Source organism: Equus przewalskii, chromosome 21, assembly GCF_037783145.1.
Source record: "Equus przewalskii isolate Varuska chromosome 21, EquPr2, whole genome shotgun sequence".
Lineage (NCBI taxonomy): Eukaryota > Metazoa > Chordata > Mammalia > Perissodactyla > Equidae > Equus > Equus przewalskii.
Genome location: NC_091851.1, coordinates 45,035,183 through 45,062,802, shown reverse-complemented (window position 1 = coordinate 45,062,802; position 27,620 = coordinate 45,035,183). Strand labels below are relative to the sequence as shown.

General features: G+C 48.0%; 1 long non-coding RNA gene across 1 annotated transcript in view; it reads right to left on the bottom strand.

Moving 5' to 3' along the window:
- Positions 1–1,187: 1,187 nt before the first annotated feature.
- Positions 1,188–27,620, bottom strand: part of LOC139078117 (uncharacterized) — a 47,425-nt gene continuing 20,992 nt past the window's right edge. Inside the window, exons 2-3 of the long non-coding RNA XR_011530883.1 lie at positions 3,529–3,731; positions 1,188–2,147 (exon numbers count right to left, since the gene is read on the bottom strand). This is a non-coding gene — a long non-coding RNA (uncharacterized lncRNA). The remainder of the gene's footprint in view (positions 2,148–3,528; positions 3,732–27,620) is intronic.

Here is a 27,620-nt window from a genome sequence, read left to right as displayed (position 1 = left end):
CCCCCACTCCTAGGTATTTACCCAAGTGAAATGGAAACTTAGTTCCACACAAAAACCTGTACATGGATGTTTATGGTAATTTTACTCATAATCACTGAAAACTGGGAACAACCCAAATGTCCATTAACTGGTGAGTAGAGAAATTGTGGCCCATCCATGCAATAGAGTATCACTCAGCAATGAAAAGGAATGAACTACTGACATGTGATAACATGGATGACTCTCAAAAACATTATGCTACACACAAAAGGTGACACACTGTCTGGTGCCATTTACATGATATTTTGGAAAAGGCAAAGCCATGGGGACAGAAAACATATTAATGGTTGCCTAGAGGTGAGGGAGGGATTGGCCACAAAGGGAACAGGAAACTTTGAGGATGATGGAAATGTTCTATATCTTGAATGTGGTGGTGGTTACAGGACTGTGTGCTTTTGTCACAACTCACAGAACCACACATCTACAAAGGGGAGCTTCACTGGACGCGAGTTGCAGCTCCATCGGCCTGACTTCACAGGAGACCCTGTCAAGGAGCTTCCCATGCTGTGGGCACTACCATGAGGCTCTGAGGGACTCCTGCGCAGCATTTCTCTGCTCTCCTGTTTTATATTTGTCTTTCTATTATAAGATGACCTGTGGGAGGTATGTTTGTGTCTGTCAAGTGGCATCAGCTTTGCTTTGTACTCGCCTTTTCAATCTTCCATGTTCTATTTGGACACTGTGAAAGTTGCTGGTTTTCAGTATCATTTCTGGTTTGTGCTTTGTCTGGTGATTCTTGCGGGAACGACACGGATCAATGTCCTGGGTGCTGGGTACCTTTGGATACTTCATGCTGCACAGAAGCCCCTTCCTCCTGAAGCCCACGAAGTTCATTCTCTGGCCATTAGACTGCCTGGTCACCTACTCAGCATTGGTGGTTGGTGTGAAGACTTTCCTGTTGGTATGGGATAGTCCTTCTTTCAAGGCTGCTCTTTGTTTTCCTAGCCCAACTGTCTTAATACCCTAAAAAAGGTACTGCCAAAACCAACAGTCATCTTAAAAGGCCTTTTTCAAAGATATGTTTACCAAAGGTGGAAAAATGTAAAATGATCCTCCATATGTCATGCATGATGCAGCCTGTGATTTTTGGAGTAGCTTTGATGTTGAAGAACTCTGAACTTAAAGGAAATCAAGAGGTAAAAGGGAGGAAGTGCAACAGAAAGCATGCTTTATGATCTCGCTAATAACCTGGAGACGATACCCCAGTGAATCTGGTGTTTGTTCACTGTAACAGAACATGCCCTATTAGCCTGGTGTATTTCAAAAAGTGCAGTCGCATCTGAATAATACAGAACCAAGTGGATTAATCCAGCAATTTGAAAGCCAGAGAATTCATGGTCTGAAAACTAGAAGGGGCCTCAAGAGATTATTTAGTTCATCCCTCCTGCCCCCATCTTGGGTTGGTAAGACCTAAAATTTCCACACAAGAGATAAAGACAGAGAAGAGGCCCAGCCCAGTACAAGTAGCCAGTCTAGGAGACATGGATCCCTGTCTCCAGACCCTCAGTGCTGATCCTTCGTCTGATCTGCCATCCCCGTGCACACTTTCTAACTCAGCTGCACATCAGAACTCCACTCAGCATAATGGAGTCATTCTTTGGAGGTCTCAAAGCCTCAGGTCATCATTCAGAATATTGGTCTTCGTTGGGCCGAAACTTCTGAGTGATTGCCTGTCAGATAAACTAGCTTTTACTGTAATGGTGACATTCATATTACCAATTTATCTTATTGCATCTCCGTGGGCGGAGATACCACACTGTCCTTTAGGGTAATACATCTTAGGACTTCATCCTCCTAATGGCCAATAGGTCTTCCTTTATAAAAATCCAAGATTGTGAGAGCGGGAAGGAGTCTTCAGAGATGACATGGTGACTCTGCAGATGAGAACAGTGAGAATGAGAGAAGAGAAGGGCAATGACCCACTCTTGGCCACACAATTGCTCATGGCTGCTCAATTTCTTATGCTCAGTCCTTATTGACATAGAAGATTCTTCCATGGCCTCTGGGTTAACGCCTCATTATGTTCTTGGGGAGGAGCATGATTAGACCTCTTTGGTGGAACAGCCAAATGCTACTCTTCTGGGTGACTGGCACACTTGAGGTTACAACTACGGAGACAAATGAAAGATGACACTGGTTAGTGAGGCCAAATTGGGGGACGTTGCAGACAAAGGGCACGGCAAGTCTTTTCCACATTTCTCCTCTGTTGCAGATTAGTGTGTGTGTGCACCTAGAGGCGTTACTTGCCTCTCACTGCTGGCTGGCCCACAGTTTCAGCATGTTCTGTGCAGTACAAGGGTACCAATTAGGTAAGTCCCTCCGAATGTTCACCAGCTCAGCACAGGTGTGGATCTGGGCACGGCTGGTGCAGAGCCCACATGTTTCATTAGGAAAATAAGGTCAAACACACAGAAAAGTTGAAAGAATAGTACAACGGTCCTCCACATCCTCATCCCTAGATTTACAGTTTATTTTGCCATCTTTGCTTTATCTATATTAGTATGTGTATTTTTTGTGAAATCACTGGAAAGAAAGGTGCAGACAGCAAGACCTTCTCCTACATAACCATGTTATTATCAGCACTAATATTATTATTATTATTACTAGTTATTATTATCCTAAGAAAATTAACTCTAATTCCCCAATATCATCTAATACCCAGTCTACATTCTAATGCCCTCAGTTGTCCTTAAATTGTCGGTGACAGCTATTTTATTTCTATTATTAGTAGTATTATTTGGACTCAGTATCAAATCAAAGTCATTGTGCTGCATTTGATGGTTTTGCCAGACTACTCTTCGAAGGGACATTGAGGAAAGGCTCAACAGAAATTGGGAGGCATTCATTCTCTTGGGGAAAATCCAGGGACCAAATGAAAAGGAGAAAGAAGAAATGAGATGTCAGAGACTCTGCTTTGAGACCCAATGTCAAGTCAAGGGCAGTGGCGCCCTCCAGTCAAAGGACTCTGGGTTTTGGGGATACTCCCACTCTGTGCCAGCAGCACTTCCCCGGAGTTTGCGAAAGTCCAGCCACGCCACAATTCCCAGGCTTCTGGCCTGTTTAGAGAAGGAGGAGCCCTGGGTTCTGCCCAACTGGAGCTGTAACTGGCTTCCTTTTATGAATGAAGGAAAAGGAGAAATGTGTTTATTTTAACTCTTGCCTCTGAGTGACACCCTGGGTTAGGCTCTCACTCTCTCTCAGTTTGTCAAGAAAATATGTGAGGACACTTCTCTCCTCTTTCACAGACAAGTCTGGAGCTCTGGGGCTTAGTGTTGTGGCCATAGGGAGTCGGTTTCTCAACATCCCAGAGTGGTGCTGAGATGGAAGGTTCTCAAGCCCCATGGATTACCTGTCCCACCCCTGACCATCAGCTCCGCTATTTACCCCAAAGGGAAGGCCAGGACAGCTCTCGGCACGAGTCACAGCAAGGAATTGTGCAGGGGATGGGCTGAGGCCCCAGGGAGAGGCTGGTGCAGATGGAGGGCTCACCTCACGGTTCCCCTAGAAAATCACCATTTTGGCAGGAAGGGAAGCAAGAAAGAAGAGCCCAAAGGCAGCAGAGCAGTGTTTGCCTGAATGAGACCTGCCTCTTCCCCTCCAGAGTGGTGGCTTCACCCCAAGCACTGGCCACAAGACTCCTGGTTTCTCCCGTCTTCCATGCAGCCATTCCTGAGGATGAATCCTGTGAACTCCTAGAAAAGGAAGAAGGAGTCCCTTAGGATGCCGTGTGCTTCACCTTTCTGCTAATCCAGCAACTGATCTTCCTAAGCTATTACCACCTTTATGTGGTAGCTTATCTAGAGGTCACCAAAGTCTTAGTTAGAATTCAGGTACCAGGAAAGCCAAGATAAAGTTATCTGACTTTAGGGGCTCAACTGGACATGAAGGAACCTTTAATTAAAGGATCATGACCCTTTAGAAATCACAGAAACCTCAGCCCACCTCATCTCACCCCTCCCCTCGACAGAGGAAGAGCTGAGGCTCAGGGTGGGTCACCTACCTGGGTGGCTCAGCTGGCTAGGCACAGAGCAGGACTGACTCCAGCCCCTCCTCCCAGTGCCTCTCCAACACATGCTGCTTCCTCCCAAGTCTGGGACATAGTTCTGGTCATCTCCTTGGGGCCTCTAATTGTGTAGGGCCATGAAATCTTAGGAGATGCTGATTTATAAAGACAGAGGAAGTACAAGGGCAAAGGACCAGCTGCTTTCTTTGCCAACCATTGGGAGAATGACAGTAAACCCATGGTGTGAGGGACAATGTTCAGCTCAGAGTTGAAGGGGAGGTTGGCTAACTTCTGTACAGAATCAGCCCGGCCCTGCAGAGGTTCAGGATTTTAGGAACCTCTCTTGGCAGCCCCCACCCATCCTAGCCTTAGGTTTCTTCCATCCTTGTTTAAATGTCTGCTTGACCAGCTCACCTGACTGCCCCTCCTAGGGACACTCCTCATCTGATACTGACCTGATCATCTAACAGCATTGAGGGGAGCAACAACCTGTGCCCGAGGGAAGGGACAGATTCAGTTTCAAGGGTATGATGCCATCCATTTCAGTCGTGCAGACCAATACTCCACAATTCAGATATGCCACTGAACAAACTGTGTCCCCTCAAACTCCAGAGTTTCTAAGATCCCATCCAAGCCCAGCCAGTCTTCGGGCAAGTTGTAAGCATCCATTCCCATACTAAGTTTCCATGGTTTGCTGAGTGTTCTGTCCTCAGTCTGTTGAGCTAAATTTGGTCTTTACACTCTGGAGGTTTATGCTCTTTGGGAAGAAAGGAGAAAAAGATTCCTTTTGAGCAGCTAGCTAGACCTGTCTTGTTATAGGAGTGATTGATACAGTTCATCTTAAATTTTGGTGCAAAAACTGATAGTGATATTTTACTAACAGAATTCAAAAAGATGTTCCCTAGGCTACAAGATGACTTTTTTTTTTTTTTTTTTTGTAGCCATAGGAGTGCTGTAGTGTTGGAGCCATCTTTAAGGAAGGCACTGGAACACCATAAAGAAGATGAGAAAAAGTCCTGATTGGTCACCAAGAAACAGATCGGCTTTTCTTTTTTTACACAGGAAGCCCTTCCAAAGGATCTGCCACCTTCTTATTGCTTCTTTCTTTCGTTGATACAAACTTACCCTTTTTTCTTTCTTTCTCTTATCTTTGAATTTCACCAAGAGGAAGAGTCTGAGTAAGACTGGAAATGTGCCAGTGTTCGGCGCATGGTACACTAATGAGCTATAAACTTGGGTCAATCAGTGGATGGAGGTGGCAGAAATTGCAGGCTGATTCTCCAAACTCAGAAAACAAAGGCAGTGCTCTTGAGTGTGATAAGAACATGAGTTTCCCCTGGGATGACCCATCACCTAATGTAATTCTTAGATGAGGAAGTGATACTTTGAGCTCTTGACGGCTCAGACTCTCCACTTTGGCTGAACTTCCTATCCTCCAAAAGGCCACTTGCTTTCCTGGGTGTGAGCCTCAGTTCAAGCTGCCCTTGCTAAGACGGGCTACTCGCTACTCTGTTTAGCCAAGACTGTGCTCCATACTTCAACGTGCTATAATGCATGAACCCCAAGCGGTACCCAGGAAGGTTTTAGGTGCTACACACGTGAATGCATTTTTTGCCTGGAGGTTATGTTATTCATCTAAATGCACTTTAGGGGCTAGCACCGTGGCCGAGTGGTTAAGTTCGTGTGCTCCACTGCAGCAGCCCAGGGTTTCTCCAGTTTGAATCCTGGGCACGGACATGGCACCGCTCATCGGGCCACTCTGAGGTGGCGTCCCACATGCCACAACTAGCAGGACGCACAACTAAAAATACACAACTATGTACCGGGGGGCTTTGAGAGAAAAAGGAAAAATAAAATCTTAAAAAAAAAAATAAATAAATGCACTTTAAGCGGGGAGAATATCCAGGCCATCTAGTGAGTGACTTCAAGGAGATTAGTGCTTAGGATGAGGCTAAGTTTAAAAAGTGAATTGACTTTACCCAACTTTAAACATTGAATATTGGAGAAATCATGGTATGCACATGACTGAAGTTGGTAGAGTGCTATTTTGTTGCCTGCTCAAGTCTAAACTCTTTAAACTGAGTCCACCAAGACTCTCCAACCTCAGACCCTCCCTCTGCACTGCGGTCATCTGAGGTTAGAAAACCCCACTTGTAAGGTGTGCCCCATCTTTTGGAGCAGAGGGCAGGTTGGTTCTCTAGTCCTCTGATCATTGACTCCAGGCACCCCTAGAACAGAATCCTGTCCACAGCGGGGCACACGATATTGGCTGTTGGGCAGGAGGTGTTGATGTGGACCCTCTTAACTGAGGGAAACTTGGGAGTGGAAGTTTGGGCATTTCTTCCTCCGCCTCGGGTTTAGGGAAAAAGGCAAACAGAGAAACCAACAAAATGGCAAAGGCACTTTAACTGATGGAGTTCTCAATGGCTTTGTCTGTTTGTCTTCAATTGCCAGGATGGAGAAAAGCAAAGCAAAGCAAAAGAAAATTGTTACTCTGCAGCAAGCACACAGGAATCCTGACGACCTTGGGTTAGCACCAGCAGGCTGCCCAGAGAGAAAGCTGTGAGAAGGGCCGGCGTCAGAGGTAAGCTGCAATGACATGGGCGCGTGGATGTAACCTGCCCCCACTGATCTCAAAATAGGGACATTAAATTGATCCCTCCGCCACCAGCTCCCCATCCCCAAGCCACCCCAGGAGCCAATAGGAAAATGGATTTCTTCTTTGAGAACTGTGATATAAGGGAAGTGCCCTTGTCCAATGCCTCTAAAGAGTTTAGACTGGAACTGTGCTTTGAGGCGAAATTCTGAACCCAAACTGAAGTCACTGAAAGGATCCCTCCTATCTGCAAAATAAAAACTCTCCTGGTCAAAAAAGTGTTCTTTCTGATTGGGCCCTGGCTCTCTGGAAATCCATGAATTGCTTAAATAGCATTTTCTTCCTTTCAGTTTTGAGATTTTTCAGAAAAAACAACTTCCTCCAAGGGCCAGGTAGCTAAAGAAGAAAGGCATTTCATTTTTTATTGGTCATGAAATAAATATCTTTCAAAAGTTTTTACTTTTAAATTGGACTGGATTTTCTTTCTTTCAGTCGAACAAGCTGAAGAAAATAATGTCATCCCTTGGCTACCAACCTCTAAGATGATTCTGTTTTATCTGGCAATTTATATGCAGAGTGTGATATATGGTTTAACCTTCCTAATTGGGGGACACACTGTCTGAATTAGTGACAAGACTTGAATTATGGTGCTTTTAAGAAAAGATATTCCATTTTAGTACTTTCAAGTTCATGAAACCATTAGAACTGGTCTCCCAAAGTCTGCCCAGTGAGGTCTCCCTAGGAATCTTCTTGAGGTGGAGGAAAAAAGAGCTTGTCAGCTTATGCGCCAGGCAGACTTGCACACACTTGAAAACAGCGTATTATTTTATGTTGTTTATACATTTCCTTTTCAAATTTTATTTGCACTAATTAATTTGTCCAAATGAATAATTCTGTGGGGGGGGGGGAGGTAATAAACACTCAATGAACTGATTCCAGTTTCTTCAGTAGACAAGTAAGTGTCAGTCCAGTTCCTCTTCTGAATGATCACAACCTCGTCCAGGGTGGCAATGGCCGATAGATTTGGGTTTCATCTTTATTTAGATGATCTCAGTACGACAGAAGAAGAAGAGAAAAAATGGTAGCAGCTGTGGGTGAAGCACCTTTCAGTAAGTTGGGAGCGTTAACAGCTGGCTGGAGCACAGCCCTTCAGAAGACTGAGTATTGGGGGCCAGCTAAGCTAGGTGGTCCCCCTCAGCTCCGGGGTTCCCTAAAATGGGCCCATTCTCTAGGAAATGCCTGCCATTTTACACAAGGATGTAGCAAGGAGGCAGGCAGATGGCTCACTCTTGCCACTCCATCAGGACTATTAGAAACAAAAAGCTGAGTGTGTGCCCACTGGGATGGTAGAGTAGGAGGGTCCCCTCTGCCTAGCAGGGGCAGCATGCTGGTGTACCATGAATGAAACGTGCACAGTGACTCTGAGCGTCTGCAGGTGAGGAAGACTGGGCATTGGAAATTCTGTAGCTAACAAGGTGGATTGATAGTACAGAGAAAACGAAATCCACGGGAGTCTAATGTGAAATATCACTACTAATACATAATTTAAATCCAGTTAGAGAAAAAGGTAAACCTGTTTTGACGGTGCTCACTTCTGTTGTAGAATATGCCAGAGGGAGGAAACCTCATGTATAAAATAACATGCCCACCGGGTCATCAAGATATCAAACATATCTTAGGCGGGGCTAGACTTGTGAGGTCTGTGGGCAAAGGGGCAGGAGGGCATGCGTTCCAGGATTTTTGTGGACGTGTTTCCAAGTGATCCAGAATGGCAGCTACAGCCTCTTTGAACCTGGTAGTGAGGAAGAAGAGCCAGAAGGAAGTGACGAGAAATGACAGACAATCGGCCAAAGCCCAAAACAGCTTTCCAGTAACTTTTCTTGGACTTGGACTCAAGAGCTAATGTAGATGCAGTAGCCGCCTACTGTGGTTTGAATGGCAATGAGGATGCCCCTTGCCTTAGAAGCTTTCTGTGCCAACGGAAACATGTATGCCAAAGGCATGATTGGATCTGCACACAGTAGGTCGCACTTTGCAGAACGAGAAGCCTAGAACTTAACTTTAGCCCAGGTTTACTTGGATTCCTCTGGGGAATTTCTAATTATAAAAAAAACAACTATTGCTTTGGAAGCCTGCCACCATGGGTGGTCAGTGCTTGTTTATTTGTGATGAGGGCATGACTCTGAAGATGCCCTCCCTGCTAAGGGGGCTTCCTTCTGACTACTCTGGAAAAGCAGTGGAATCATGAGGAAGCCACTCAACTAGTCTCTTTATACTAAAGCAGGTTAACTAGTCTTTTTGTTATAAATTACTCCCATTGTCATGGACACACGTGAAACCAAATGGAGAAGAGAGGTGCTTATCCAGAGATGTTAACCAATAACTTTGGGGTATTTCAGACAACAGGATGAATCATTTGACGAAGTGTTTCAATGCTCTTCTTTGCTATGTCTATGTATGTGTCTCTGCTGCATTCTTATCATTTAGGGTTTCTTCTTAAGAGTGCATTTTAGTTGAAAGTAATTATTCAGAAAAATATTGAAGGAAGGTAAAAGAATCCCATATGTTACTTACTCTTTGCCCCTGTCTTAAGGGATCCATTTTTCAATGTTTTTGTTTTGTTTTGTTTTGTTGGCAAAGCCAGAACTATTTAAAGCAGACACAAGAAAAACTGTCACCCCATTTTAGCCTTTATACCAAACAGCACTGACTTTTCCGGGAATAAGGAGAGAGACCATCCAGCGAAATTCCGTTTGGGGTTGACTTTGATATTCCGATGTCTAGATGCAACTTTAAATATCTTTTAAATTCACAAACCACTCCTAAGAGCCTTTTCTCTTCTAAAAGGAAATTACTTGGAACAAATATGACATCGATTTTCCATCTCCCTTGATTAGTCTCATTTGGTCTGATTTTTATTATTTAAGGCTTACCGACAACGAGAATATACAGTTAGCAATGGTTTTAATTAGATTTTGTGACCTTTAAGGAAGAAAAGGAGGGTCTGGGCCCGACGATGCCTGAAACTGCCAGAGAACAGAGCCGGGTTTATGACCATCTCCCTACAGCTCGCACATGATGCTCGGACGAATTGCTCTGACTCTGCTCTCAGGATGAGGAGGCAGGAGGAAGGAGGGATGGGGAGAGACATGCAGGAGGAAGAGGGGGCCCAGCGGCGCCACTGTGGAGGTACTATGGATGGCAAAGCAGGGTTTGTGTGGTAACTTTGATCAACAGATGGTCAGCTAGGAAACACTGGCGTCAAACAGTTCTGGCTTGTGACTGGGTCCATTGACAACAAGTGGACTGTGTAGGAAAGATGAGGTCATGGACGCATATAGGAAGCATAGGGAATCTTTTATACACGCTGATGAAGGAGGGGCATTATGGAAGCGTCCACATAGCTTGGACAATGGGATATTTGCTGAAGGGCCAACTTGTTAGTCTGAGATATTGGGGGGAATATGCATTTTTCCAAGCCTGTTTTCCATAATGGCTTGAGCTTTGGAACGCACTGACCAGACCCAGAGAGAGATAAATATGTGGTCTGTCGGGTGTCCAATCTTTCCTAAGTGAGGCATTCACTGGAGTTAAGCCCTGGACCCTGACAAGTAGTAGACAGGAGCCAATACAAATTTGAAAGGCTTTACTCTTTAGAGGGACCTGCTTTTCCTAGCGTCTGCAATGATCAGGTGATTTGACATTAATGCCTGTAGTGTACCAGTGACCCCAAAAAAGTGCCCACAATGTTATGAATGTTTAAGGTGGACCATAATTTCCACAGCCCGATCAACATGCCTGCCTTAGACACACAGACACCCCTATTGGGATGTAACGAACATTTACAAAAATGTAAATGGAAAACAGATGGGAATTTCCAATGGCCATCTATTTTGTTTTTCTTTGGTATGATTCAGGAGGTGAGAGACTTGCAACTCGTGAGGCCAAAGTTGAGGCCAGAGCAGAGAATTCAAATGAACTTGGAATGTGTGGCCGTCCTGCCAGGTCTAAAATAGAAAAAAATTACAGAAGAAAAAAACGTGTTACTGAATTGGGGCAAACATCTGACAAGTTTGCTCAGGGATGAAAATGGGTAGATGTAGTTGAGAGACGTAAAAACAAAGTAAAACCCAACCCTAAATAAGAAATCACTGAACTGTCCAAAGGCGTTTAGCTCAATGTTATGCAGCATTACCGAGGCAACACAGAAAGGGGCTGGTCAGTGCGGGCAGCTGTAGCTCTGGCCCTTCTCAACTCGGGGTAGAATCTTCACTTCTGGGGAAAGGTAGAATTTTAGGGTCTGGGTGGGCCCTGCTACCCTCAAAGTGCTTCTCCCACGTGAAAATTCATAAGCAGAAGGCTGAATACATCTGTATCCTTGGGCTTGGGAAAGACAGGCACATATTCACATCAAGATGGCAACAAGAATCCAGATAGCTGGTGCTTATCGAGGGCTTATTGTGTGCCAGGCACAATCTGGACAACCCAAATGCCTATGCCTAGTTAAAGATGGTGATCAGGAGGTTAAGCCACTCACTCAAGGCCCCCTCAGCTGGAAAGTGCCAGAGCCAGGATCTGAACTGGGACTACCACAGCACAAAGCTGATCCTCCTAACGGACACACTTTCTTCTAGCTCATCCCTACCCATTTACAGAGCTGCTTTTCCAGAGTCTTTCCCATCCATGATCTCAAATGACCCTACCTTCAGAGCAAGTTTGGGCAGCCTGGGATCAGATCCACTTCCACTCTCACTAGCTGGTGTGTTCTTAGGCTAATTACTTAACTTCTCTGGAAGTTTTGGAGAAATTTCTCCATTTGCAAAAGGAGGATAATAAGAGAACCTGAGTGAGAGTGTTGCTGTAGGATTAAAAGGTCAAACCACAAAACCACACCAGCACATGGTACACAGTAAGAGACCAATAAATGTTGGCTATTTATAATGCAAACATTACCACCATCACCCTCTCCTCATATGGAAGGAGAAGGTGGAGGCTGGCTAAGGGCACTGAGAGACAAAAGGGTGGCTGTCACCTTGACCTAGTTCCCACTTGAGACAGGAACCCATTACATCTTGGTAAACTCTCCCCAGCACACAGGTTCCCACACAGCAGCCCCTTAGTACTCAGCTAGTGGAGTGGATGAATTTTATTTTTTTGTCTCTATGAGGCAAGTTAACAAAAGAAACAGTTATGCTCTTGATGGGGTTTCATCAGTTACTTGTCATTGACTGCCTGGGCTGGTTTGGTTCTGTCACCAACGGTGGAAAGCTGAACCTCTTCAGATCATCCTTGCTCTCTCCCCACAGAAGACACAGGCCAGAGGCTGATCACCATGGCCCAGTTCTCCTAGGTGCTGGGGAAGGCACTGCTGCATGATGTCACTGACGTCCTGGATGCACTCAGCGGCGAGCACACTAGTCTTGCAGCAGCATGCTGGGTGGAGCAGTGTGTGCTGGTGAGCTGTCAGTAAGGCAAGCCTTTCAACGGCAGACATGGCTTTCTCTTACGATATCAATTTCTTTTAATTATTCCACTCTAACAACTTTGAAAGTCACTCCATAAGCTGACGGATGATTTATGCCTTGCATTAGCTCTTGGCAGTGACTGCTGAAGGCCTCAGCTGCCCGCCCCCGCCCCTTGCTGTGCAACCTCCCTGCACGTTCAGACTGGAACCTGCAGGGAGTCACTGCGCTCCGCCACTGGAGGAGTCTCTGGGACGCCAGTGGGAGACCCCCTTGGTGATCCTAGCTTGAATCCTGAGATGCAAAAGAATTATGTTCCATCGGTTCCCTGTAATGGAAAGTAGACCTCACTGGCTTTCCCTTCCTTCTTCTGCTTATCCTCATTTGCTTCCCTCCTTTTTTAACTTAATGTAGTGAAGATCTGAAATTTCTCTGTAGGGGAAAAAGGTCACCACAGACAGCATTCTGAGATACTGCCATTCCCCAGTGCAGAGACCCCACAGGCAGCCCCGGCCAGGAGGGAAGAGAGGCACGAGGGGCATCCAGATAGCAAAGGGTTACTTGGGTCTCAACAGCTGCTCCAGGAAGACACTCAATTGCCTAACGAAATGGAAAAAGAAATGGCCATAGAAGATCAACGCAGAAATACGTGCAGTGTCAGGCGGACCTCCGCAAAGAGGAGCTGGAGGACCTGCCAATGGTGGGAGTAGGTTGCCCTTAGCCCCAAGGAGCCTCCCTGCCCCAGGGGGATCTCAAGTGAAAAGGGCCCCCTGTGAAACCTCAGTCTCTCTGAAGGTCAAGACTGTGTTTTGTGGGCTGAGGACATTTGTAGAGCTGTAAAATGGATCATTTTTGCTAATGCCATGAAATTATACTCTGAGTCAAATAACAGTGGCCCACGGCAGGTATAGAAGTAATTTCCCTCAAACACGAAATCTGGTTTTTAGCTAAGTTGGAGGCAGCCCTGGTTGATGTTGACGGAACCCCTTTTTCTGTGTACTTGAAGTGATCCAAATGGAGCTGTGACTTTATAAATGCGTGCCTTTAAAAAGTTACCAGGAGGGCTGAATGGAGCAGTCGTCATGTGCACACCTAACAGGAGTAGAGAGCCACAGGGGGCTACTTGGCAAGAAGTTCTGAGAAAGCTCATCCTAGAACTATCCATCTATTCAGTCATGGCTGTGTGTGTCCTACACACTGCAGGACAGACTCCTGACCCCCGGGAGTTCTCGGTGCCACAGGGGATGGACACGTGGGCAGATCATTCTAATCAGGGCAGGAACAATGGCCTTTCCCAAGTGCTTACAACCTGCTGGACTGCTCCTGAGTGGTTTTACATGGATTAACTCCTGTAGCCTTCAAGAACCCTGGGAGGAAGGTAATATTATTATTCCCACTTGACACAAGAGGAAACTGAGGCCAGACAGCGTAGGTGGCTTGCCCAAGGTTATACTGCTGCCACATTCTACCATATCCTCACAGTGCAGTGATAGGGATGGATATCTAGGTGCTGTGGACACAGTCCTGAGCTACCCCTGCACCCCAACCGGTCCACCATCTGGTGCCAAGGGCCACTGGGGAGAATTGCAGCCACCTTCGAGGCTGTGCCGCTCAGGCACGATGCCTTCTCGGCTAGTCCCCAGGCTGCCAATCCAAACTCGAGCCCTTACAGCCTGCAGCCTCCTCCACCATCCCAGAAGGAACATCTCATTTTCTCTCCCTCAAACCTGCTAGTTTGACCCCTTTTCATGTCTCAGGAGCGGTGGTTTCTCATCTAGAGGCTTAGCCTTCCAGGGCTTGGCCTACACATTCCCTCTCTTCCCCTTTCTATGGGTGCTTGTTTCCCAGCCCCTCTCTTCCATTCCTTCTAGTGTCCCAGAAGGCTGGGGTCTTCCTGGGTTTCAAGAAGTCACACCTTCCTTCCTCTCCTCTCTTCACCACCAGCCTTCTTGAAAGGGTGAAAGGGCAGTTTGAGCCTCATGCTTCACTTGTGGACAGCTACTGCTTATTTATCCATCGCAGACTTTTACTGGGACTCCTCTGGCTAATTCAGACTGACTCCCTTTGGCTCCTTCCCCGCACCACTTTTTCTTGGTTCTTCCTCAGTGTGTCTTCTGAGCTGAAGGCCAGGCTTTCTATCTGGGTAGGAGCTCTCTCTCACCTTGCAAAAACCAAGCTTGTTACTTCCTTCTCTCCAAAAACTGGTTCCCTCTGCACTCTCATCATGGTCTTTGCTGGTCAAAGTCCTATTCCAAATCTTATACAAAGTCTTCACCAGCTATCCAGCTCCCGGCGGGGAGTCCCAGGAGCACTTGTTAGCCTCTTTCTTTTCCTTACCCATCACATCCGGGGGGGCACTGCATCTTGTGGAGTGTATTTTGCAAATTTCTCTGGATTCCACCTCCATCTCTCCCACCCCGTGCCCATGCTCTGAATCAGATCTTCGTTATTTCTTGCTTGATCTATCAGCCAATCCTCCCTGCCACCAGCTCCTCCACTAGATGCACTCTCTGCATTGATCCCCAACTCACCCCCAGCCTGCCCCTGCCACCATCCCTTTTTAACCCTTCATTGGCTTTCCCGTCTCCTGCAGAATGAAATACACACTCTCAGCCTGGCTTATGAGGCCCTTCATGATCTGACGAGCTTTTTATTCTTCGAGCTCCATGTTCTTTGAATTACACACTGATATAACTTCTACCTGAAATGTCCACTCTCCAGCCCTCTCTGCCTGGAGGGGTTTCCACTCGTTCAAGATCCAACCGAGTCTCCCCTCTGGGAAGTCTCCTGGCTCCCTGTCTTCCTCTGAACTTCCATGCCACCTCAGAAGTGGCGCTCACCAGACCCTGTGCCCCAGACCCATGCATGTCATCAGGACTCCTCTGTTTCTCACAATTTGAGCTCCGTGAGGACTGGCCTGCTGTGTCCATCTCTGTGCCTCTGAAGTCTAGTTCAAGGTCTAGAACACAACAGCCTTTCAGTGTCTCTTGACAGACTTGTTAAACAAAGCAATACAGTCTTTGTTGATAATGCAGGAATAAATCTCAGACTGTCCCATGTGATTGCAAATCCCATGTGAGAGGAGTCTGGAATCAAATTCATGAGGTGTTTAAAAAAATTGGTCATCAAAGACTTTTAAAAACCATGTCTTTGAATTCTAGAGACGTCACAGAGATGGTAATGCACAGGTGCAGGGGGCCAGCTGGGAAGGTAGAAAGGCACAGGAGGGAAGATGAGGAGGACCCCACTGCGGGCAGAGGTCCCTTTCAGAAGTGGGCAGCAAGCCCAAGAGGCTCCCTGATAGCCGCCAGCCTTCCTGTTACATCCCACCCATTCAGAGAATCAAAAAGACCAACAGCCCCAGCAGAAAAGCCCCTTTCAGGATGTTGCCAGCTAGTGATCTGTAGCTTAAAAGGCAAGAATTATCTGTAACCCAAGTCAGGAACCAGCACATTTTTCTTGTTCAGTGAGGCAGCCCAAATTGCCGTCCTTGGGTTAGCAAGTTAAGCTAAAAGGTGTTATGCTAGATACTCCAGGAGGCAAAGTAAGTGTTTCTTTGAACTTGATTACTTGTTTGGAAATACTTTACTCAATAGAGAAATTGTGAGCAATTGAGCTTTTTTGCAAATCACATTTTTTTTAAATGCATCTGGAGAGTGCCTATTAAATAGAAAACTTTGTGGTTGAGTGCTCCAGGAAAGTGAAAAATTGTTCCTTGTGTTGAGTTGGGGAAAATGCAGTTATTTTCACCTACTGGATTTTCTCAAGGCAGGGTCACACCCGCCCTGCCTGTGGGTCTATGGCGCTGGACCTAGCTTTCCTGGACTTATGACAGGGTCTCTCCCTCCCTCCAGGATGCCCCGGAATGATGAGCTGGAGCAGTCAGACTGCTTTTACAGGAGTCTGCCAAGCCTGGTGAAGCTGATCTTCACCTTGTACCAGGTGGCCAAGTCCAAGTCCGAGATGCTGTGCTATTTTGTGATCGTTCTGAATCACATGCTCTTTGCTTCTGTCCTGTCCATGGTTGTCGCCGTCTTGTCTTTCTTGTGGGCCATGCTTTCAGTCCCAAGGCCCTCAAGACGATTTTGGACGGTGGCGGTCTATTACATGGAGGTAGGTGCCAAAGGGAGGCCCTCTCACAGACCCAGCTCCTCCCAACAGATGACGCACCCCATTCACCATCATCCCAACTACCTTGCACATTTTTGATGTGACTTCATAGCAACATGTCAAGTGCTAGAATCAAGTTACTGATGAGGTGGGGGAGCCAGAGAATGGAGCCCCAATGTTTTCCCCTCCAGTGCCCATATCCTCCCAAGAATGCATTAGCTTTCAAAAGTCAGATGAAGTGATTAATGGGTGCTCCTATGGTGCCTTGCACATAATAGGTGCACAGTAAACATTTGTGGATTTACCCCAGTGGGCTCTGGCAATGCGTGTTTCTATTATTTCATTTTTTGACATCTTGGATGTAATTTACCACCAGCTCTTTCTCTCTGGTGCACTTTCTGACTCAGATGCAACATTTGTAAACTTGAAGACAGTTTGTCCGTGAAATTAATTAGAGCAAAAGTTAAGTATCAGTCATTAAGTTGTTTCTCCCATCACAGCACTTTTATAAGCCTGTCAGAATGAATTGCTCCCCTGCCCAAGAGTCTTGGACAGGGAGGGAAGGGAGCCTCCTGGATTGGGTCCCCTCCTTCAGAGTCACCGAAAATACCCCTGAGGGGAGCAGCAGCCAGCCTTGGCTCTGTCCAGTCAGGCTCCCTAAGCTCTGATATCCTAGCACTGTATGACTAGGAAGAAAGAATCATGTTAAAAAAAAAAACAACAACAACACAGTAAACACCATTATAAAGAATATTTTAATCCATTTGAAAGAATACACTTTTAAGAGTCCATGCCACATTTTTTATATATAAGTAGATCCTTCTAAATTCAAAGGAAACAGATCTATTTTGATTTACTGCTTATAGCCGAGTCCAATAAAATTTAATTACCCTAAAAGTATTCCTTGAATTTTAGTTAATACCATCTCGCACTTGAAAGGCTTGCTTTGATAATCTACATGGTTCCATCTCCCTTCACATCCTTCATCCCATCAGGGTCTCTGGACAGGATTCTTGGAAGGCAAGCTGGGCCTTGTCCCAGATTGTAAAGAGAGGGGACACCAGGCGTAGAGTGACATGCCTGAGGTCATTGACTGGGGTCCCCATCTCCTGCCTCCACTTTTATTGACATTTGCTCTATACCAGGAAAGGATAATACTCTTTAACATGCAATTGGCCTCTTCCTAATCCACCCACGTCCTCTTTTCCATGAGGCTCTGTTATAGCCTTGGAATCACCCTCAACTCCTACTGAAACCCACCTGTTCTTGCCCCAGGCCTTTGAAGCTCCAGCTACTATCTGCAGGGCACAGCTTTCAATGACATACCACACAGAGGGCACTTTCTGGAAAGAGAATCACAGACACTAGTGCCTGAACTTGTCCTCACAATGACTTGCTCAGGGGCTTCACTGGCATAGAGATGGCTGTAGCGTCTATGTTATACTCTTACTGAGAGAGCTGATTCTCTTTTCTTGTTCAGATCGACCAGCAAAAATATGTTTCTCTTGGGGCTGGCCCCGTGGCCGAGCGGTTAAGTTCACGCGCTCCGCTGCAGGCGGCCCAGTGTTTCGTTGGTTCGAATCCTGGGCGCGGACATGACACTGCTCATCAAACCACGCTGAGGCAGCGTCCCACATGCCACAACTAGAAGGACCCACATCGAAGAATATACAACTATGTACCGGGGGGCTTTGGGGAGAAAAAGGAAAAAATAAAATCTTTAAAAAAAAAAAATATGTTTCTCTTTTTTTTCTCCCCAAAGCCCCAGTGCATGGTTGTATATCCTAACTGTAAGTCCAAAAATATGTTTTTCTGCTTAAAGAATTATGGACAGTCAAATTAGAGAGTGCCTTAAAGACCATCTAGACCTACCCTCTAATTTTACAGACAAGAAAACCAAGAGGGCATTGGGTCTAAGGCAGAATTTAAGGTACGAGCTAGGCTCCTGACCACCTCCACAATCAACAGGGGATCCTCCATCCACAATTCTGCCACCGGCTGTCAGTAATACTGACGAAAGATACGTGGTGGCCACCCCCTGCCCACTCCAAGGGACTGGAGGCATCTCTCCACTTCCTCCGCTTCCAAAGAGAAGCATCACGAGCCAACTGCTAAAGGGGTCCCTGCTAGGCATGAGGCTGTTTACCTGGCTGAAGAACCTGTCCTTTTAGAAGTTTGCGAAACAGAAGCATTAAAGAAACTGCATGACATTACGTATGCGGTTATTCACCTCCCTGGTTTGGGAGAACTGCTGCTCTCCCTGATGCTTAATAATCTAGCAGCATTAAAAGGATGGGAAATTTGGGTGACCTTTTCCTCTTGCCAAAGGAAACAAAGCCATTTTTGAGCATTTTCAGCATAAAAAGACAATCTCTTAAAATCACTACCCTGCAACTTGCCTGTGAGAGGGGGCAGGCTGGGAGAGCCATCTTAATCTGCCTCCCATGCATCAAACTGATTTAGCCGGCAACAAATGTCAGGAGAAATTAGAAAGGGAGTAATAGCTCAAAGAAATTAAAAAAGCTTGACCAGCCTTCAGCAGTGTCACATGGGGCCAACTTATATATTCACAGTGGTTTCTGGTTTTTTTATTTCCTTTTCATCTCTAGCCTCTGCTGATGACCAGAACAGTCCCTTACATTTGTGAAGCCTGTTAGCATATACCAAGCACTTTCCTGAGTATTCACTTGGTTTAGGGGTGTGTGTGCATGTACATGTGTTTGTGTGTTGTCATCCGGTTGTTTGCAATGACTTTGCCTCTCTCTTTCTCCTTCCCTTCTTAGGCCACTGTTGTGGTCAAATATTTTTTGCAGTTTGGATTCCTTCCCTGGACCACAAAAGGACACGCTGGCATCAGTAGGGAAAAGCCATTTTCTCTGCCAAATAGAATTGGGATTGAAAAGAAGGACGGCTATGTCCTGTGCTGCCTCCTGCAGTTGCTCGTTCTGTTCTCCTACCACGCCACCACGAAGGTGTAAAAGCCTCAGAGAAGGAGGCTGTGACATTTGGCTGCATTCTCCACGAGTCATCATTTGCTGGTAATTAGAGAGAGAGGTGGATTGGCCAAGGTCAGAGTAACTGTCCCCACTCTCCAGATGAGGGACCTGAGACTTCACGCTGCTGGAGCCTCTCCCTGCCCCAGGACATCACAACAGCAGAGACTGACGATGAAATTTCTGACGCCTGGTTCAGCCTCTGGTCGTTTTGCTGCTCTGTTCCCTGTTTGTTTTCTTTTCAGTGAAGTTTTAAATCATTTGGTTTGAGACTTTCCTGCTCCCTGGTAAACTCCCACGGGAGTCCGAGCTGTGGCTGAATTCCCGAACAGCTCACTTCCCTGTGGTCCTTGCACGGTGACTTGCCCCTAAAGGACATCCCTGTATCTTGGTGGTGTGTGCACACCCAGCAAGTCCCTTCGTCTCCCTGCCCCAACCACTGGCCTCAGGAGCCCCTCACTTCCTTCCCATCTTGTCCCACACTGCAGAACCTTCTCCCCCGACACCTTTCCTGTCCCTCCCTGGAAACCTCCTTTCCAGCTTCCTGCCAAGGACTTGTTTCATACTCCTTTGCCTCTCTATCTTTCTGCTTCCTCTCCATGGAAGGTTGGACAGGACAACAAGCTAGACAGGACTCAGAGGTCAATCTGTTTCACAGAAGGCTGTGTCTCCTCCTTTTCTGAAGCAGCCTGGAGAAGCATCCTCTCACTGCTGGGTCCTCTTTCCTGGCTTGCTCTCTCTTCTTGCTCTTCCCAGCCAACCACTGACCAGCTGCTCTGTGCAGGCGCCATTCTAGGCACAGGGAACACAGCCCTGAGCACAATTAAACCTCCGCTCTTAGGTTGCTGGAATCGAACGTCAAGTCCCAGGACAGGAGTGGACAATCTCGAGATCAGGAATGGAGGATGATCCGGCACATCTCATGCCCTGTACAAATCCCAGGGACCCTCCTGAGGCCCAGAGTTCTCTCTGATTTGGAGTGGCCCCAGATCAACATTTTGTAGGAGACTGCTAGAGCCTTTGCTGACCATCAGACTAATCAATCATTGACTCCATAGGTGGCCGAAGTGGAAGAGGCAGCCAGGCTCTATGGAATCCCCTGAGCTGAGGCCTGCATGCCAGCGCCTCTGCCTTGTAAAGTCTGCCTCAGCAAGGGGGTCAGGGCCTCAGAGCTGCCCCCGCTCCTGGGAGGCAGTGCCTACTTTCTCCTGGTCATTCCTGCCTTTTTTTTTTTTTTTTTTAAAGATTTTATTTTTTCCTTTTTCTCCCCAAAGCCCTCCGGTACATAGTTGTGTATTCTTCGTTGTGGGTCCTTCTAGTTGTGGCACGTGGGACGCTGCCTCAGCGTGGTTTGATGAGCAGTGCCATGTCCGCGCCCAGGATTCGAACTAACGAAACACTGGGCCGCCTGCAGCGGAGCGCGCGAACTTAACCACTCGGCCACGGGGCCAGCCCCTCATTCCTGCCTCTTTCTGCAGAGTCCTCTCTGCCCTCTCTGATCCCCCTGGCCTCCAGGCTAGCTTTGGGGGCAGGCATGTATTGTGGGCAGGCCGTGCAGTGCTGGTGGTCATGGGTAGACACTCCTCATTGCCTGCCTCGTCCCTCCAGGACTTAGGGCTGTGGGACCAGCCACCATCTGACTGGGCTCATCGCAAAGGGAATAAAAAGAGCAGGAGGCAGAGAAGAACAGCCAGCAGAGGGGCTCCAGGCAGTGGCCACCTCCCAAGACAGGCCAAGCTGGACTCCTTCTCCCAGGAGCTGCCATTACCACCAGCCACTGCTGGGCCTTCTGAAGGAAGCAGCAGGGAGCCAGAAGCAGAGGTAAGCTGAAACCCATTTGCCCTGGGCCCCAGTCCCCCAAGATCTGGCCCAAGGAGGAGCCCTCAGTAGCCTCAACCCAGCTACAGAGTCCAGGAGAGTGTGGGCCTCTGGAGTCCCCAAGTTCCTGGGCTTGGAAGAGGATCTGTTGGTCATTTTCCCCAGGCCCACCACACACTTCCTCCTTACCCAGTGCCCAGGCCTTCCTGCTGGATTTCCCACCCCGTCAGGCTTTCCTTTCTCCAGCCTGGGGTCCAGACCTGGCCCCTAAGAATCAGGGGAGGCGAGAGAGTAAGCCCCTGGCCCGAGCCCAGACGCTGGCGGAAATCATGTGGCACCGGTTCCCTCCCTCCCAGCCTGGGGGTCAGGGTGGTCCCAGCTAAAATAGCTTCTGGAAGAAAAGGTCAAGGGGAAGGCCCATATCACTGTGTCATGCCAGGGGGTCCCCAAGACCCAGGATCCAGGAAGAGATGGAGCCTCCTCAGGAAGTTCCCATTCAGACAAAAGCAACTCAGCAAAAGGATGCTGGAGAAGCGGATAGAGAAAGCCCGGAAATTGGTCATCAGAAGGTGATTGAGCACCTCAGTCAGGAGCAGTGGAAGAGCTGACCAGGAAGATGGTCATTAAAAGGTGATTAGGGAAGCTCATTCAGGAGCAGTGGGAAAGCCAAGTCCAAGAGGAAGCTGATGAGGCATGAGTTCTTCCCCCTTCCTCACAGACAGACTCCTGGCTGCAGGTAGAACTGGCATGAAAAATAGAGCCCCACAGTTACTATGGAGCCATGTGCCCCTAGGGGAAGACCTAGGCCCACATATCATGGTTGCTGAAGCTGGGACATGGGAAGAACACCACGTGAGAGTCAGATCCTAGACTCCCATCTACTATCAGCAAGATCACCTATGCTTTCCCTCTCACTGGTCTGTCTATATGGACTACTGGAGATTGTATGTTCATTCTTCCTTTTGTCCAGGCATTTGTCAGTTCATACTGTGGTCTCTCCTTCTGTCTGTCAATCATTCATCCATCTAAACAACTTTGCATTTACCCAACCACCCTCCTTTCATATTTCCATGATTCCCTTCTTCCATCAATCTGTCATCTCTGGATACCACGACCCTTCCTTCCTTCTTCCCATCCACCCAACTATCCATCCATCTACCCATCTACTGACCCACCCACCCACCCACCTACCTACCTGCCTACCATTCTCTTGTCTATAGGATTCCCTGTATATCACAGATAATCAAACATGCAGACTGTACTTTCTCATTCCCAGTGCTGTTTCACATCTACTCCAACATTATGTCCTCAGAGCTACCTCATGGCCTAGTTAGGCCAGGGTTCATCACTCCCGTTTGGCAGGTGAGGAACCTGAAGCTTGGAGGATTTGAACCTGCTACTGTTCTACGATACCAAGCTCTTCTCCAGTCTGCATATGACTTGCCTTTGGGTAAGACCCTCGAGAGCTTGTATTTGGGTCAGGGTTATGAGGTTCAATCATGAGCAACCAGTCCTTACGCAGGTGGAGATGAAGAGGTTGAGAGAAAGAAGTGTGGCATTCATTCAGAGATTGGTCCCTGAACACCAGTTTCCCTCTGTGCTCTTTGCAAACATAGATTTTGGGAAAATGAACCTGTGTGTTGTCCTCAGCTTCCTCACCTATCAACAAGGGAGCTGCATGATATCCTCCCAGAACCTTCCAGCTGGTGCTGAGGTATGGTCAATTAGAAGGGTAGCCCACAGCATCATCCTCTTCCCAGCAGGACCCTCCAGATCTACCATCCGCCAGTTCTTCTACCACCTCACCCAGTCCCAGGCCAGCTCAGTGTGTGACAGCATGCCCTCACATTCCTGGTGGAGGTGCTCAACTTTGCCATCATCCTCTTTGACTACTCGGCCTTTGGGGTAAACCAGCAAGCCCTTGGCCCACACATCTCTCCCAAGACTGCTGAACTCAGCACTTTGGTTTCCTGGGAACCACCGCCCAGAACTTTGGGTTCATGGAGCTGCAATTCCCTCTGTTGTTGGGGGTGGGGGCAGCCATCAGTTATCCTCAATAACTGGGCAGATGACAGGATAGCTTTGCCCTCAGCTTCTTAATAGGAGAGAGTGGTCTCCCTCTCCCTCTCTCTCTTTTTAGAATAGCAATTTCACTGACTCCATTACTGAAATGGCTCTTGCCTCCTGTGCCCTATCCAAGTTGCTATGACGTTGTTTTATTGCTTCTCTGAAAAGCTCCTACTAATTAAGGTGAAAGCCAGACACAAATGGGGCTGGGGCTGCAGTGCAAGGCACAGGTCTTTCACCGAGCTGACTGGACAGGATTCTTTCAGGGCCCTGCAGCTGCCATCCCCTCTTTGTTCAGTTTCTGGACTCTCTTGATAATTCATCAAGGCCTGGCCCCTCACCCCCCAAAACCAGGACATCTGCCAGCTAGAGAGGGGCTGGAAGGGGAGACGAGACTACCTGTAGCACCCTTACTCTGGCCTGTGCTCAGTGGCCAGAGGAGAGGAGGGGTGGTGACAGCAGGAGCAGACAGAGTCCCCTCCAGATTAAGATCTTGGGGGGGTAAGTCCTGCTCTGTGTCCTGGGGCTTAAAGAAATGTCAAAAGCAGCTCTAGCCCTGAAGGGACTGAGCATTTGACTGAGGAAACAGGACACATGTCTGGGAACAGCAAACCACAGTCCAAGCTGGTCGGTGTCCAGTGTCCCAGGACTATGAGGCCAGTCAGGAACCTGGGGTGCACAATGGATGACCATTCTGTTTGGGGATGGGGAGGAAAGGTCAGGAGGGTTTTCTGGAGTCAGGGACATTAGAACAAGGCCTTGAAGGCCAAGTCAGGACAAAGACAGAGAGAGAGAGAGAAAGACAGAGAGAGGGAGAGAGAGGTGAGCAATGAATCCCCAATAGTTTTCAGGGGGTCAAAGGAGAGACCCATGTACAGGGAGATGAATAGAGTGAGGCCAGCAGGAATTGGAGGCTAGCCCTCAAGCTCAGGTTGAGGGGAAGAGGGGCCCCTGAAATCCAGAATATGAAGGTGACATCTCCTGAAGTGTTTGTGAGAATGGCAGGGCTAGGGGCCAGGCAGGCACTGTCCGCCACATGTCTGCCCCTAAGCCACAGCCTCTCCTGCCTGGTAGAAATACTCATCCATCCGCTGACCTGGCGCTCCAAGCCCAGATTTACAGCAGCAGTGACATAAAACCTCCCCAGTGGGTGTTCCCCAGGGCCTCACCCTAAACTTCTCTCTGGGAAGAGATATTTGCAGCAAACTTGCTGGGGGGCTCAGTTATCCCAAGAAGTGTGTCTCAAGAGCTTCCTAAGGCCCCTCTGATTAGATGGTCTCCATTGGCCCAGTGAAAAAGATTTAAGGATTATCTTAATAATAAACCACCCAAGCAGCAGACAACCCAAGAGGGGCAAGATTTTAGCACCTGAAGTGGCGGCTTTGGCTCCTTTGTCAAGAATAGATGAAGGGTGTAAAAAAACTCAACTTTTTCAGCAAAGCAAAGGGAGTCCAGGTGTCCCCAGGAGTCACAAGCAAATCGTTTGTGAAAAGGTAGTTTTATTATTTTTCTTCCTTTCTCCCCTACTAACAATTATTCTTGAAATAACCACCCCGGTCTTCCTCTCGGCTTTGATGACCCCAGTGAGCTGTGTGGGCTCCTGAGAGGCCAAAGCAGGTGAGCACAGAGGCTCCTCTCCTATGTCCTGGGTAGGGCATGGAGGCCCAGGTATGGCTGCAATTATCAGCTTTTCTGGGCATCTGCAGGAGATTTAGTCTCAACTACGTGGCTCAGTCCTGGCCCCTGGTGAAATGCATCTATTTTGGCCTGTCTACCTAGCAGATCAAGTGAGGCTACTCAAACTGGATCCTTGGCAACTTCCTGACCAAAAACCTCAACCTCATCAACCTCATCTTGTTCAAAGGGTGAGTGGAGAACCAACTTCAGATACATGGGGCTGGGACCCTCTGAGGGCTCGCACGGCCGGTCCAGGACAAATTGTGGGCCCAGGTCTGGACGAACAGGGTCTCTTGGATGGGGCCACACCATGAGAGAGTCCTGGGACCCAAGGACACGCTGAACCAAGGCAAGAGGGAATAGGCTCTGTGTCCACATGTTCCCCGTAAACTTTTTCCTCCTTCTTCTCAACTTCATTCAAACTCGTCCCTCATGGAATGCCTTTCTCTCTGCGCCGCAAATACACATGTTTTCCCCCATTAGAGGCAGATGCAGAACCAGGGGCAGTGACTTTCCTCTGGGGTGGGTGAATGAGCTCCAAAGCAAGGGCTCTGGGATGCTTCTGGAGGTGGGAGAGGACCGGAATGAACTCCTTCACTTAGAGCCAAATGGTGCTGCGGCCTACAAGACCCATGGTCCGACCCTGCCTGTATGTCCCACTTCAACTTGTGTCCCTCCTCTCTTCGGGCCCCTGGAGCCACTCTGTTCCTGGAATGTGTCCAGCTCTTTCTCACCTCTCTACCTGGGGCCTGCTGTCCTGGAAATGCCTCATCCCACTCTCACCCTTTCCAAAGAGCTGCCTCTGTCCATCCTTCAAGACTCAGCATAAAGACCCTCCTGGCCACCCAATCTGAAGTGTCTCTGCCACCCCCTTGTTTATTTCCTTTGTAGCACTTATCACGATCTATCAATGTCTGCCGATGTATTGTCAGTGTTCTCCACGTAGGATGTTTTCTCTCTTGTGCACCCACATATCCTAAATACTTAGCATGGCGCCTAGCAGAGAGTAAGACTGCTTGCTGAAAGGATGGAGAATAGATGGGGCGGTTGGGGTGATTGGATTGGAAGAGGCGGGATGGGATGGGAAGGGAAAGAATGGGATGGGAAGGGAAAGAATGGGATGGGATGGGAAATGGTGGAATGAGACAGGATGGGATGAAATAATGGATGGGACTGGATGGGATGGGAGGAAGGGCATGGGTGGGGTGTGACGGCACGAACAAGTTGGACAGATGGGCTGGACCACTAGATGGACCAGTGCCCTCAAGCCTCCTGGTGGTCCTCTCTGGTCCCAGCTTCCACTTTATACCTTTCCTCCTGGAGCTGAGGGCAGTCAGACTGGGTGTGGACTGACACTGCCCTCAGCCTGTCCAACTGGATATGCCTATAGGACCTATATGCCAACATCTTCATCATGAAGTGCTGGCAGGAGTCCAAGAAGGTGTGCATGCAGCATCTCCTGCCTCTCAGGAGTCTTGGAGGTGGCAGCTTACCTGGCCTTAACCTTGTTCCCCTGGAGCAGTGAGATTCCTGCCCTGCCTAGTATTCACCTAACGGTGTGGCCCTGGCCCTGATTCTCCTGGGGCTCACAGAATATGTAGTAAGTCCTCAATAATATGGCAGATCTTGTGCTAAATTCTTCCTACCATCACAACCACCTGATGGAGGAGGTACCATTTTTTTTTTTGTTTACATTCTTTTTTTTTTTAAAGATTTTATTTTTTTCCTTTTTCTCCCCAAAGCCCCCCAGTACACAGTTATATATTCTTAGTTGTGGGTCCTTCTAGTTGTGGCATGTGGGATGCCGCCTCAGCGTGGCTGGATGAGTGGTGCCATGTCCGCGTCCAGGATTCGAACCAACGAAACACTGGGCCACCTGCAGCGGAGTGCGCGAACTTAACCACTCGGCCACGGGGCCGGCCCCAGGAGGTACCACTTTTATTCCCATTTTACAGAGGAGCAGGCAACTCAAGAGTGGCTCTGTGCCCAGGGTCACATAGCTAGAAATAATGGAGTTGGGACCTAGATCCAACTCTCCCTGACCCCAGTGCTTTGGATCACCAGACATTCCCTGAATTGACTACCTTCCCTAAACTTTTAAGGGTCATTTGCCAAACTGCCCTCCCTCAAGTCCACACCTGCCTGGCTCTGACCTGTGTGGCCCTCTTCTGCAGAAATACCCCCAGCCTCCAGGGCAGCAGCAGCAGGTTTGAAATACAGAGTTGGGGGCATTATCACGTTTGCTTTGGTTTTCCTCATGTGGTTGCCCAGTTTTCGTGTCCTTGTTGGAGACAGTGGGCAGTATGACCAACCAGCCCCTGGATGTCTCTGCCAGGATGGCCATTAACGGTTATCAGGTGGCTGGAGCAGAAGGGGAAGGGAAGTGCCTGTGTTTGTGGGGAGGCGGTATCAGCACATGCTTCCTAGCCTGAAATCTTTGCTCCTTGAGCTGTGGTCCTACATGTGGATTCAGAGCTCAGACTGGCCTCAGAGCCTTGTTCTTGCTGTTCCTTCCCCCAAACATACTCTTTCCATCTTCTCCCTTGCCAGTTTCAAAAGAGAAGAGATCTGAGTCTCTTCTCCATCTGTCCTCTCAGCACCTCAGCCCATTCCAGATCATGTGCTTAGTGCTGACACACATCACCCCAGAGAACAGAAGCTCCTTGAGTGCAATGTGTCAACTCCTTGCCTCTCTGCTCCCATCACTAGCATGGGCCAGCTTTCTGACCTGTACCCCACCGTCCTCCTTTCTCTCAGACCCTGTTCTCAATGAGATCTCAGCAACAGAACCTGGTCCCCTTTTCAGATGCAGATTAAGACCAGCTAACCCAGCAATATACTCTTCAATCCATGAG